General features: G+C 40.5%; 1 long non-coding RNA gene across 2 annotated transcripts in view; it reads left to right on the top strand.

Moving 5' to 3' along the window:
• LOC135254040 (uncharacterized) overlaps positions 1 to 14,197 on the top strand; it is a 38,172-nt gene that overhangs the window by 9,988 nt on the left and 13,987 nt on the right. For both annotated transcript variants that reach the window (XR_010329753.1, XR_010329752.1), the window contains exon 3: positions 4,304 to 4,377. This is a non-coding gene — a long non-coding RNA (uncharacterized LOC135254040). The remainder of the gene's footprint in view (positions 1 to 4,303; positions 4,378 to 14,197) is intronic.

Raw genomic sequence — 14,197 nt, 5'->3', positions numbered from 1 at the left:
GATATGCTGCAGTTATTTATTTCCTTACTTGTTTGTTTGTTTTGTTGTTTACTTACGAATATATGACCGCTAATAGCCATGCAGAAAGTTTCAAGTTGCATGGCATGTGTCATCCACGCAGCACTGTACACCACGGCAGGGATCCTCGTCGTTTTTTCGCCTGCGTTTTTGACGCTCGTGACAGGGGGCGCTCTAACACCGTGTAAGCACGCCCCCGCGAGCGCAGCGCCAACTTGGCCCAACAAAACTTTAACAAGGAAAGAGAAAAAGGAGAAAACACAAACATGCAATTGGGCGCGTGCTCTCCTCTCAGCTCCGCTAAAACTGTGGACATTTTCGAGCGGGTCTGAAGATGAGAACTCCCCGTCCCAGGTTTGTGAGTGACACATGGATGCGGCTCATAATGGGGGACTGACGAGTCCCTGTATCTCTACGCGGTGCCCACTGAGCAGAGCGCCCTAGCGGGAAGCCTTGGGGCGATACCCCGCACCCCTCCACCCCAAACTGCCCCCCGCCCCGACAGAAACATACATCTTCAATTGTCTGAGCCCTCCACGGCGCTATTGCTTCCACATGTTTCTGCTGTAAAAGCCTAGCCTGCGACCGCCCCCCTCCCCCGTCCCCCCTCCCCCTCCGCATTCAAGTCACAAACAGTCGCATTGTACACATATTTCGCCAGGTTATCTCATAATATTCTGTCCACTCGGAGTAGCTTCGTGACTGTTCGAATTTCGTTAAAATAGAATTTTCCGGGTAGAATTGATTGAATCCACCTAGCATATAAGAAACCTATAAGAAGCTACAAACTAATCATTGAAAAATTGAAAACTGATTACAATTACGAACACGTGACTTTCTTCTAGCCTGGACATAACGATGCTGTTAAATGTGAGAACATTTGACTCTCAGTTTATTTTAGAGTCAGAACTATTGTTTGTTGGTGTGTTATCTGTTCCCCATGATTATCTAAACCCAATAGCATATATATTTAGAATATATATATATATATCTCCCCTGTTCTGTGACATATCCCCACGCGCCGCGCATCTTAAGGCCTTTTGACTTTATCATTTGAAGGCGGTGATAAGGCGTTCCTGTTTGGTTCACTTGAATTCACGGATAAACTAATGGCTATCACGTTGGTTACTCGTAAACACATTTTTTTATGGATCTAACTTTAAAATTATTCAATCTGGATGTTTACAAAGAATTCCGACATCTAAACTGCGTGGAATGTCCGCTATGGAGTCGGCTCTCGTGTGTCAGCAGATGTGCGCTCCTCTCCCTCTCTCTGCCCTCCACCCGTCTCCTTCCCCCTCTCTCTGCCCTCCACCCGTCTCCTTCCCCCTCTTTCTGCCCTCCACCCGTCTCCTTCCCCCTCTCTCTGCCCTCCATCCGTCTCCTTCCCCCTCTCTCTGCCCTCCACCCGTCTCCTTCCCCCTCTCTTTGCAGTCCGGGGCTTCCCGTCTTGTTTTCCTCATTGGAATGCTTCCAAACTCGAGCAACAAGCAACTCCCATTCTTTTCGACATGCGCCATATATTATAAATAATAAAGTTTGTGCTGCGCGGCTTACTTAAACGTGTAAAACATGCATGTTGCTGTGGTTAGGAAAGGACCCGACGCATTGATTAAGAGATTTCCATCCACGTGGGGGCGCCTGTATTCAGTAATGAAGGTGAGGCTCGTGGTGAGAGGCTGTTCGCGCCGTTCTCTTGTCGTGGACCCGCGTACGTATTGGCTTTGATTTTTTTTACCATGTAAAATAACCAGAATATTTCAAGAAAAGATTTATTCGCCGTCTCATAATCCCATCTCGGTCTCTCCCAACGTAACCGTCCATTTGCGAGTTAGCTTCATTGTAATGGTAGCCTCCATGAAAGTGCAAAAGATGCATAATGCACTGAATAATTCGTTGTATTCAACGAAACACATGAAACCTAGTTTCTTATTCTTATTTAACCTATAATTTAGCTGTTTACATGGCCACACAATATCTAGTATGACTGTTCAGCTCCATGTATATGTAAAAGTGGGGCCTGTATAACTTTATATAATTTCATGAAAATGTATTTTCAGAATCTCTTGACACCTTCCAGTGAGTGTTTTTTTAAAGAAAGAATGTTGAAAAAAGACTTCCCATTCAACATAAATTTAAAATTGTCAAGTGAAACAGGACATACTCATAACTGAAACTCAAAACAAACAAAACCCCTATAACACTACGACTGAGCTGAGAAGTTTATTTCATTAATTCTATTAGAACACTGCGACTGTCTTGCAGAGTTTAACAGATCATTATAGAGATGAGTTTGGATTGATAGAGGGTTGGGGTGAGCTCTGGAGATGAGTTGGGATTGATAGATGGTTGGGGTGAGCTCTGGAGATGAGTTGGGATTGATAGATTGGTAGAGAGTAGGCGTGAGTTGTGTAGACAATGGGGGTGTTTACTGAGGGCAGTGGAGAGTTTTGAGATGATCGGGGGTTTGACAGAGAGTTGTGATGCAGCGTGTAGGTGGCGAGAGGGATTTATAATGGGTAGTAAATTAAAATAAAAAATAAATAAATTCCTAACCGTAAAACGTCAAAGAAACTCAAAATGGGACAGCCAATAAAATAAAAAACAATAACATGCACCAAATAAACATTTTACCAGCTAAAACAAATAATCCCCCAACCAAAATACCCTGTACTCACCAAAACAAGTGAACAAAGTGAAGGGAACAAATACTAAAATACTAACAGAAGGAGAACACTGACTGAGACTCCAGCACGTTTCACCATTCCCAAATACATGTGAGGTCCTGCTGTGCTAGACGTCTAAATTACACAAACCTTCAGTTTGAATGAACAAAAATGATCTTTTCCTCTTTTACTAATAATGGATCAGTATTTTTAAATGTTTTTTCCTCTCCAATTTGGGATGCATTTAAAATGAATATTCCAGTGCAATACCTGAACAATATCAGGTCCCTTTAAGAACCTTGGCTAAGCAATATCAGGTCCCTATCCCTTTAAGAACCTTGGCTAAGCAATATCAGGTCCCTATCCCTTTAAGAACCTTGGCTAAGCAATACCAGGTCCCTATCCCTTTAAGAACCTTGGCTAAGCAATATCAGGTCCCTATCCCTTTAAGAACCTTGGCTAAGCAATATCAGGTCCCTATCCCTTTAAGATCCCTGGCTAAGCAATACCAGGTCCCTATCCCTTTAAGAACCTTGGCTAAGCAATATCAGGTCCCTATCCCTTGAAGAACCTTGGCTAAGCAATACCAGGTCCCTATCCCTTTAAGAACCTTGGCTAAGCAATATCAGGTCCCTATCCCTTTAAGATCCCTGGCTAAGCAATATCAGGTCCCTATCCCTTTAAGAACCTTGGCTAAGCAATATCAGGTCCCTATCCCTTTAAGAACCTTGGCTAAGCAATATCAGGTCCCTATCCCTTTAAGAACCTTGGCTAAGCAATATCAGGTCCCTATCCCTTGAAGAACCTTGGCTAAGCAATATCAGGTCCCTATCCCTTGAAGAACCTTGGCTAAGCAATACGAGGTCCCTATCCCTTTAAGATCCCTGGCTAAGCAATATCAGGTCCCTATCCCTTTAAGAACCTTGGCTAAGCAATATCAGGTCCCTATCCCTTTAAGATCCCTGGCTAAGCAATATGAGGTCTGTGTCCCTTTATGAGCATGCTCCTTTTTATCCATTCTCTGTCCTTTTAAATGGATCCCTGTATGTTTCTTTATTTAATTTCAGTTTTAGTGTACACTGTTAAAAATGACCTGACTTTTACAAGATTTTACATTATATTTCATGTCTAAAATATTGCAAAACAACATTTTACTGTCAAATCAATGGTTACCTGGATTTTACAATATTTAGTCATAATATTTCACAATGTAATCAGAATATTATTGTGAAATCGATGCAAGCTGGGCAATATTACAGCCAAATATGGTGAAATATGAATTGAACTGGACTGCCACACAGCATTATGGGATATGGTGTCTGTGGTTGAAACCTAGTGTACCTCTGGGAAATGTCCAGTTAACTATCAGACGGATATGGTATTAAGCATAAATATATATAAGTATTAAGGAGTATTATGTCTCATTTCAGTGTTTAGGTTCACAGTGGCTTCCCAGGTTAACAGGGGCTTCAGTCAGAGAGTTTGCACTTTTCTGAGAATACTAGTTGATTTTGAGTGGATGTCAGTGTAGATATAATTTTCCAGCTGGACTGTATTCTGTGTTTACATTGGAGGGTTTATAGCTGCATTGTGGTTTATTCACTCCCTCTCTACCTTAGCTGATGTACGGTGAGCGTTCTACAAAATGGCTGCCGTGCATCACCCAGGTGGGAGCCACGCATCGGTGGGTGAGGTGAGTTCCCCCTCATCACTGTAAAGCACTTTGAGCATCTGGAAAAGTGCTATTATATAAATGCAGTGTTTCTCTCTTTCATTCATCCATCAGAGGTTTTTTAAATTGTTTGTCTGTATTTAAATTGTTGTTGAAAATCTTTGCTGAAAGTTTCAGTGTTATTACATTGTAAATTTGCATTTAAAACATGTTTTCATAATTTAGCATGAAAACAAATATAAAAAAATGAAACTGATTGTTCTTATGCAGATATAATTATGTAAGCTTCTGACAAATTCTTCATGGTGTTTTCTAAGTCTTATGCAAATATTACAGTATTAACTGTAATTTTACAAGACATTACTGGCTACTGATTTGCATTACTTGATATGTGAAAATACAGCTGATTACTGTAATTCTACAGTAGCTTACAGCGATATCACCATAATTCACGGTCTCATTTACAGTGAAATCAGTATATTGTTGTGATTTAATTGTCATTTACTGTAATTTGTTACAGTAAATTACTGTGAATATATTAGCAGTAAATTACTGTGACGCCTACTGTAAAAGTACTGCAACGGTAGCCAGTAATTTACTGTATATTTACAGACGATTTTTCACATTGTATGTTTTCTGTTGGCCCACACCATCCTGTGTGTGTTGAAGGATATTTCAGATACAGTACTTTCCCAGGACCTGCTGGGCTTACATTAGTTCATTATAAGGGCAGGTTACTAGCTGGTAAGCAGCCTCTACATTAGCTGTTTAAAGCTGGCTCTACTTAGCTGGTTATAAAGGCATGGCCTCTACATAGTTTAAAGGGCATGGCTTATAGCGGTAAAGGCATGGCCTCTACATTAGCTGGTTATAAAGGCATGGCCTCTACATTAGCTGGTTATAAAGGCATGGCCTCTACATTAGCTGGTTATAAAGGCATGGCCTCTACATTAGCTGGTTATAAGGGCATGGCCTCTACATTAGCTGGTTATAAAGGCATGGCCTCTACATTAGCTGGTTATAAGGGCATGGCCTCTACATTAGCTGCTTATAAGGGTATGGCCTCTACATTAGCTGGTTATTATGGTCAAAAGCAAGGCAACACACTTAATAATTTCTTGCTTTATAAATAACTCCGTAGTGGCTTGTACCATGAGGTTATGTTTCCAGAGGATTTACCTAAGAAAACATTACTTTAATAACATGTATTCACATGATAAACATCCATTTTTAATTTGTGCCAGTACTACTTCTCCTGAGCGAAATCATCTCGGGTTGCATGCGGCATCGGAAATAGTTCCATCTGAAAAATGTTAAATGCAAGTTTGAATAATAATCGGGCAATATCCACACATACACCCCCTGGAAACAGTATCGATGTGTCGGCTGCTTTGGGGTGCACATCAAGTGTGTTTTCTTGCTTTAGAGCACAACTGCATGACGCTCAGCCATTGTGAACCAGTCAGGTCCTGGGAGATGTCTGTGGGTGAAATATCCTTCATCGCGCACAGACACAGGAAGACATGCACTTAGACTGAAATAATACATTAAAAAATAGAAAGTGAACCTTCCTTTAAGAGCCGTGTCCAAAGCTATTTCAGTTACCTGCGCCTTTAAGAACTGTCCACGGTACTGACATCCTTCCTGTCATGCGTTGGCCTACTGTTCTGCTGTGCCGGTTGAGTTGAATTCCAACTGTTTCCCTTCCAAACAGAATTAGTTTTTAATTTTATTTTATCTATAACCCTTGAGTTATTGTTCCAAAGGAAAACAGTAATGATTGTTTGCTCTCATGCATAATTCAAATTAAAATAATTCAAATGGAAAAAAAATTCCATGTCACATCATTTGGGTGAATTCAGTGCAATTTTCACACTTATTTTATTTTATGATTTTATTTTAGAAACATACAGTATTTAGGATATATCACGTTTAGGGCTTGGTGTAATTCAGCCCGAGAAGAACTCGCTCGTTCAGCTGTGACTGTCACTCGAGGAGACTCAGATTTTGTTGCTGTGTGTTTTTCTCAGTTGCTGAGCGACAGATAATCGCACTTTCAGCGGATGCGTGACGTCACTACTGTTTGCACAAACTCGTGGGCAAAAGTCAGAGTTGTTCTGGGTGTTTGCCGAGTAAATCGCGTGTGATTCGTTTTTTATTTTAAGTTTTGACCAGAGACTAACAATCGGGTCCGTTTTTGGTGGACGTTATAGTTGTGGATACATATAATCAGGGAGCTTTTATAATCATACACCAAAACCAATGAAATCATATCTAAAATGAATGACTGCTTGTTGATAAGTCTTTGGTAAACTTTCCCATTCATGTCCCGTAGATAACGACTTGACAGGTGCATTAGATAAAAAAATATTGTATGGACCATAAAAAGCTACTTTTCGAAGTGAAACAAGGACAGCTCAAAATGGAAAAATAAAGTAACCGTTCTAACAAAGAAACAATTGACAAACACAAAAAAGATGAGAAATAAGAAATAGGCCAATAAGCTTTTCAGTAAAATAAGCTCTGTACTTTTAACTATTAATTTTCAGCTCCGTTTGTACCATTGCTACTTTTAACGTGATATATTGTATGGTCTGGTCCCGTTATTAACACTGTATGTGGTCAAAATTATCAGTATAAATGTTCCCATTTAAAACATATTATGGACTCATTTAGACCAAGCAAGACCGGTCCAAAGGTTACTGTAATGCTTACTAATTAATTTATGCATAGCCTACCCTTTGTACTTGGGTGGGTGCCAAAGGAAGAATATCAATAAATATATCGCACAGCATTGATTATATTTATTTGTTAATAGCCTTAAATAGGCCTTTAAAAGAACCGTTCTGGTGTTTGGCGCAAACAGTATACGCGTCTAGAATAACTTAGTGTTATTGGTTTTAAGTGCCCGATTTACATCTTTCTTTATGACGCGTCCGTTGTTGTCTATAAAGGGATGTCCTCAATGTATAAAAATTTTCCCAGAGGAAATTAATGTCTCCCTTAACACAAAATGCATGCATTTCGCTTTTTTAGGTTTTCTTTGGATGAAAATGTCAAAGTTTCGTCTTAATGCGCTGCGAATATATGTATATTTTTTAAACTGAATACAGACGAATGTAGTCCGGTCACCTGTTTTTAGTAATAAGCCTTCCTGTGTCACTGAGAAAAGAAGAAGAAGAAGAAAAAAAAACAATTCCCGGCAATGTCAAATTATGCAGAAAAATACGTTTTTAATATGTCAGTAGGCTTCCTGAGTTCGGCCCGTACCTTCATTATAACCCCAGTAATGAATGCTGCTCTTGTTATTTTATATAGTGCGGTAATATAGATGTTAATTCGTTTTTGGCGCGACTGAGACACATTACCGGGTCACTGAAGCAAAGGCAGTAAATATCACAAAACTTCTTTAAAATTTGAATTATAAATTGAAGTTTTCCTCACCTGTTGATAATCGAGCTTAGTTATTTAGGCTGAACGGTTTGGCCTGTAGGCTACACATTAATGGCGCGCGTGACAAAATTACTTCTGATACAAATGCGCAAACACCAAATGATGTGTGAAAATTCTGAAAACAAGACATCACAAAACTTCAGAACAATGAAACCATATAGCCTGTTGATTTGTAGTACATATATTTTTGCATTATGTTGCTCGCTTCCAAAACACAAACGAAGAACAGGACCTGTAGATCAACCAATTAAACAGCTTTTTAAATTAAATACTTAAAATGTATACGGAAAAAATATTCGTTTGCTGTTTGAATTCCGGTGTCTGGCTTACTTTTTTCTTTCTTTCTTTTTGCCAAATGTTGCGCAGAAACTGAATTTCTAAGCTCTTTGAGCTATTTTGTTGCCACTCTGTAGCATGAACCGACCTCTCACACAGCAGAGGAAGTGGACACTAAACGAAGCTGTATTCATCTAACATTTGATAGGCCTAACAATTCATTCGTTTCGGGCTCTGTACTATAGCCTTAAATAGCTACGCTAAGTATAAATACACTCTGTTAATTCAAAATAAAAGCCCTTAAAGCAAACTGAAATGACAATATCAGTTTTAAATAAAATAACGTATTTACAAAGTTTATAAAGTGTGTGTGTGTGTGTGTACCCATTCAAACTTTGTCAATATACTTGCAGAACGCACATTTGCACATTTTACAATTTATCAGATGCTTCTTAGTCAAGTGAATCACAGAAAGTACATTTCACCTGCACTTTTGTAGTGATTCATTACACAAAATTAGATTGATTTCTAAGTTGCTGTAGAACAGAGATAATATATTTGTGTGTGTGTAAATGACCGCTTCGCGTTTCTGGTCGTGTAATGGGGGAGTTGCTTGATTGACAGGGCGTCAAACCCAGCACTGGTTCAAGGCCGATCCGCTCTATGGTCCTTTGTGGCGGGAGGCACGGGGCCTCATTTTTGGGAATTTGTATCCACATTGCAGTTGTCCCCTCCGCTGCTCGTCTTTTGTTCCGCATCGGAGTCCTGGGCTTTTTTCGTCTGCCCCTTTTTCCATTTCATCCGTCGGTTCTGGAACCAAATTTTGATGTGCCTCTCTGTTAGGTTCAACATGGCTGCCAACTCGTACCTGCGGGGTCTCGAGATGTATTTATTAAAGTGGAATTCCTTCTCGAGCTCCAGAAGCTGCGCTCTGCTATAGGCTGTGCGGCTCCGCTTATTATCCTCGCAGTCTTCATGGTAACCGCCTGGAACACAGGCCCCGTTAGAAGTTCATTTATTAAAAACACTACAGCCTGTGCATGTATGTATGCATACCGGCTTATGTATGAATCCCATACAAACATACACGCATTGAAGATTATGATGATGATAATAATAATAATAATAATAATAATAATAATAATAATAATAATAATAATAATAACTATTATAGTTATAACCCTAACTATTATTATTATTATTAGTGTTATAATTATTATTACGTTGTTATTATTAATAATAATAATAATAATAATAATAATAATAATAATAATAATAATAATAATAGTAGTAGTAGTAGTAGTTGTAGTAGTAGGCCTAGTGAATGTTCTTATTCAGGACTCTTTAATTAATACAATTTCATTTCACTTATTCGTAATAGGCCTACTATTTTGTGTAACGGGCCTATCATTGCATGTAACGACCAGGTTTTTAGCCCCTAAAACTGCCGGAGCAATAAAATAGGCATGCGAATATAATTTGCTTTACCACTGGATTAGATAGCCTAATGTTTCTCGCTAGTAGGATGATTAATTGTTTACGGGGTATTCTGACTTTCCGTCCTAGCATCTGCGCCATTTGCTAAATGAACTGAACAACAAAAAATTTTGCTCTCTGGCGGCATGAAAAACATTATACGTTGCTTGATTACATATTTCAAAGGACACCGAAATACATTTAATCAAACGCAGCCACGAGTCGGTGGAAATTACAAGGCGAAAATGGATGGCACACCTGGAATTTGGGGCAGGTAAGGATGGGTTCTGGTACTCCTCATCCAGGGAAAAGGCGCTTGTTCCGGTGTTTCCACGGCGCCCCGGCCCGTCTCGCGCAGGTAGTCATATCCGTGCTCTTGCTCGGAGTTAGACTGCTGGCAGGACTGCAGCTCGTGGGGACTGAAGTCCCTCTTACTTCGGTCTTCGAAGCAGTTGTATTGTGGCCTGGGGCACGCGGGTTGATCTGCGCCTCGCGCGTACAGGCAGGCAGGTGGGTTGTAGCCGTATTCCGGCAGACACTGCGGTTCCATGCCACCGTCGTAGTACATATCGAGGGTGTCCATGTCTGTATTTCCAGAGAGGCTAGCCGTCACAATGCACGCGACCAAGAGTGAGAAACCAGGAGAGGAGCACCTGTGAGCATACCTGGCCACGGCCACGTGATGAAGGCAGAATGGTTAATTGGCTAATAATTTATCAAGGCTGGGTAGTCATATTTGCTTTTGTTAAGCTACTTTTTTCCCGGAAAACCATTTTGTTTGTTTGTGAAGTTGTTGAAGAGTAGGGTCAGCGCAATGGTTTACTTTACATCTTGTTTTTATTATGAGTGAAAATTCTCATCTTGCACTTTAACCGTCTTTCGCAAGCGAGGTGGACCTCCGCCCGCCTCCCGGAGTGGAATAAGATTGATTACCAATGTAAATACGTAAAGCTGTCATCCAGCGTGACGTCTGAAGGGGAGAAACAAAGGCCGACTATCTGAGCCTTTAAATGATCGATCAAGCCTAATTCATAACTGCCGTGCTGTTTTAAAGCAAACGTGTGTTTAAGGTCAAGGTGGAGTGTGAAGGTTGAAGGAACGGAAGTAGGCCATGTCGCCTTGTGCTTATCTTATTTGTGTTTGTACATAGGCTAAGCATGTATATGAGAGAGAGAGAGAGAGAGAGAGCGAGAGAGAGCGAGCGAGCGAGCACTCAGCACAGTTGTCCAGTGTGACACAGCTGATACAAGAAGGAATGTATCTGGATATGCACTGAAGCAATTCAGGTTAATTCAGACAGTGTCCCACCTGGGAATCAAACCTGCAGCCTCTGGGCTACAGGCCCTTGTCCCCTAACTGCTACACTGCACTGCATCCAGCTGTCTACGTTTTCAAGAGAGGCTGTTGGCCCTTGGGGCATCTGAACGGAAAAGTATTGCAGACTTTTTCTCAAGCCGCTTGTGAAAACAGAAACGTAAACGGTTTACGGTAAACCGGACACCCGCCTCGTGCTTCCTTTTAGCCCACTATTACAGCTACATCTTATAATAACTGCATGGCGAATTCTATTGTATTTTCAAAATCCGTACATGTTATATGATAGCTGTTATTATGATCATTATGGCGATTACGATTATTATAAGTGGTGAGAAGGATAAATGTTTTCCATCCAGCAAACCAAGTTTTAACTAATGTAAGCGCGATTCAAAGAGTAAGGTGCATGTAATTATAGAATGTAAGCCAAATCTTTAATACAATTTAAATGCACGAAGATGCAACTACTACTATTACTTCTAGTTATAGGCTACTACTTCCAACAACAACAATAATAATAATATTTTTTTTTTAATCAAGACAAGAAAGTAAAGCGCTTATTTGGATTTTCTAGAAAACAAATATGGTACTTCATGTTTCATTAACCTTTATTTCGGCCATCTTGTTTTATTGCTGTTTTTAATGTGCTGCGATGCTGGGGTAAGTGAGCGCGCGGCAGCAGAATAATACATTACCCCATTCAGTTAGCCTGCTTTCAGTTGTGCCGTTTAATTCAGCCAAGCCACGAACTGAAGTTGATGATATAGGAGGCACGCTCTAACGAAACAAAGAGGTGCATTTAAAAGTGGTTGACACGATTTAAAAAGGGTTCACTCTGAAAAGAGAGACAAAGAAGACAGAGACCTATTCTGCGATGACCGAGACCGCTCACTAAATTAAGTCACCAAAGGCTGCGCTGAAGCGACGCGTGTCCAGAATTCGCAGTTTCGTCGTCTTTGTCACAGACGCCCATCGAGCACTCGTAGACCCCTGCCTTGGTCACCCCAAAATAGTTCATGAGCTTTAAAAGCTCTTGGACACTGACAAGGGGGTGTCTCTTGCATCCCGCGAGAGCCAAGGTTGTGTCTGCAGCTTCGGCTGGGAACCAAGGGTCTGCACGAGCGCACACAACTTTTTTGAGCGTTCATACTTGAGCTTCACTCAGAGAAGCGGCAGCTGCAGGCTGCTGAAAAGCGGGCTTATTAATTGTCCTTTGTCATGCATAATTACCTGAATTTCTATAGTAGTTCTATAGTCTTTGTGGGACTGGCGTGTCCGGTATTGTATCTGTTTAATATCGTCTCATTAGCATACTCTCACCTTTCGGGAGTTAGAGGTAGCGTGTCCTCTACCTCATCAAGAGTCCCGCGGTTCCGCTCCCCTCGCGCACACAAAGGCTTTCTAAATCCAGAGGCACCCTTTAGTTTGACGCAAACAGCGGGTCTTATGCATTTTGCATGGTTTTACCTTATTTAAAACACCAATGTAATTTTAATCATTGCAGGTTAGCCGTCATTTTAAACAGCCGACTGTTTTGTGTAGCAAAAAAAAAAAAAAAAAAAAAAATTATATATATATATATATAGAACAGCTGTAAATTATCACATTTAGGATTTAGGAAACATTTTTTGAATTTTTATATGCGCAATAAGTCCTGAATTCTTTTGACGAAATGGGTGGGGGATCAACAGTTGGGGCTTCAAAATGAAAATGGTAAGTTTTTCAGATGTTGCTCTGTTGCAGTTTGCTGTGTGTTGCACACGGCGCTGCGATTCCTGCGAGATTGGACCCCATTATAAAGCCCTGACAGCTTCGGGTCAGATTTTATTTGGCTGAAAAGGGGGACATTCCCCGGACCGCAGTTAACTCTATTGTTAATCTGTTTTAATGGGACGGTGGTCTTTTTCTCCCACACCTGCGAGGGTGGACTCTAATTCGATTAATAAGAAATTCAATATATATTCATTAGGTGTCTTTCTCTGTATGATATATTACCAGCAGCGGGAAATAAAAAGAGGCCATTTATTCTCGGGCTGAATGGGGCTGCATGGGACCGAATCTTCACCTGCTTCCCCACTCAATTAGGAATGTATCCCAAACTCCCGGGGAAGACGAGTTAAATTAAGCGTTAGCTAATTTCCTAACGCCCCTTCTACGTAATCCTTCCATTTCAGCGTTGCCCCCTCAATTTACTCCAAGTTGAAAGGTTCAAATAGCGCCTAATGAAACAGTGACTAAATCGGTCTCTCGCGCTTAGAGGAACCCTGTCGCTGTCTCTTCAAAGCCTCTGGGCCTCCCCCAGTCGGGGGTCTCGCGGCTAAATACACGTCTTTGGAAGTACAATCCAACATGTCAAAGCCTTTGCCCAGTCAATATAGCCCTTTTTGTGGTTTGGAAGGAATTGCTACATAATCAGCCAATGTGGGACTGAAACTGCAATTAAACTCCTCTTGGATTAAGTTAACACGAGGAACCGCGCGCCACACAAAAGCGGACGTAAAATATGAAGGTGGAAATAAGCGGGCCGCTTATGCAGGTCATTACCAGGGTTCACGCGCAGAGAGGCCGCGGACCTTTATGTGTGAGCAGGGAATTTTGTATTAGTCTCGCATGACATTATTGTTATTGTTCCATTATTAATTAATTATAATGAGTTTATTGCAACGTGTTTATTATTATTATTATTATTATTATTATTACTTTATTCATCCATTAATTCGTTTAAACGGTGAAAAATAATCCCATGGTATTATTGGATAATGTATGCTTTAATTTGTATCCATATCATGCCTGCTAAATAACATTAAAGTGAATTTGCAGTGATAATGAAATACATAGACACAAGATTATGCTGATTATAATTATGGTGCTGGTAATTATTATTATTAGGCCTAATAGTAACAACGACAATAATAATAATAATAATAATAATAATGATAATAATAACAATAACAACAATAATAATAATAAGTTGCTTTTGTTACATTTCCACTTCCTTCAGGAAAACAGGCAGCTTAAAGGAAAGAACGAAGAATAAGGACAAAATGAACGGACTACATTTGACCTTATTGGACTCACATACGAGCCGGAACATGAATGGTTCACTCAGAGCGGAGTCTGAGCTGTTCGGCAGCCGCAGACGTGCTGAGCGGCAGGTTTATCTAACACGTTCAAAGCAGGATCTCTCAAAGCACGAGACCAAGCGGCTTATTTTATCCAGCTGTACACGCGCCTGGCTGCTTGATGTCTTTAGCGGCGCAATAAATGTTTCATAAATGTGGGTATGTGTGTGTTGTTCGCTGCTTTGGATAAAAGCGTCTGC

This window comes from Anguilla rostrata, chromosome 4, assembly GCF_018555375.3.
Source record: "Anguilla rostrata isolate EN2019 chromosome 4, ASM1855537v3, whole genome shotgun sequence".
Classification (NCBI taxonomy): domain Eukaryota; kingdom Metazoa; phylum Chordata; class Actinopteri; order Anguilliformes; family Anguillidae; genus Anguilla; species Anguilla rostrata.
Note: the sequence above shows the minus strand (reverse complement) of the source record. Positions and strands in the feature narration are given on the sequence as shown.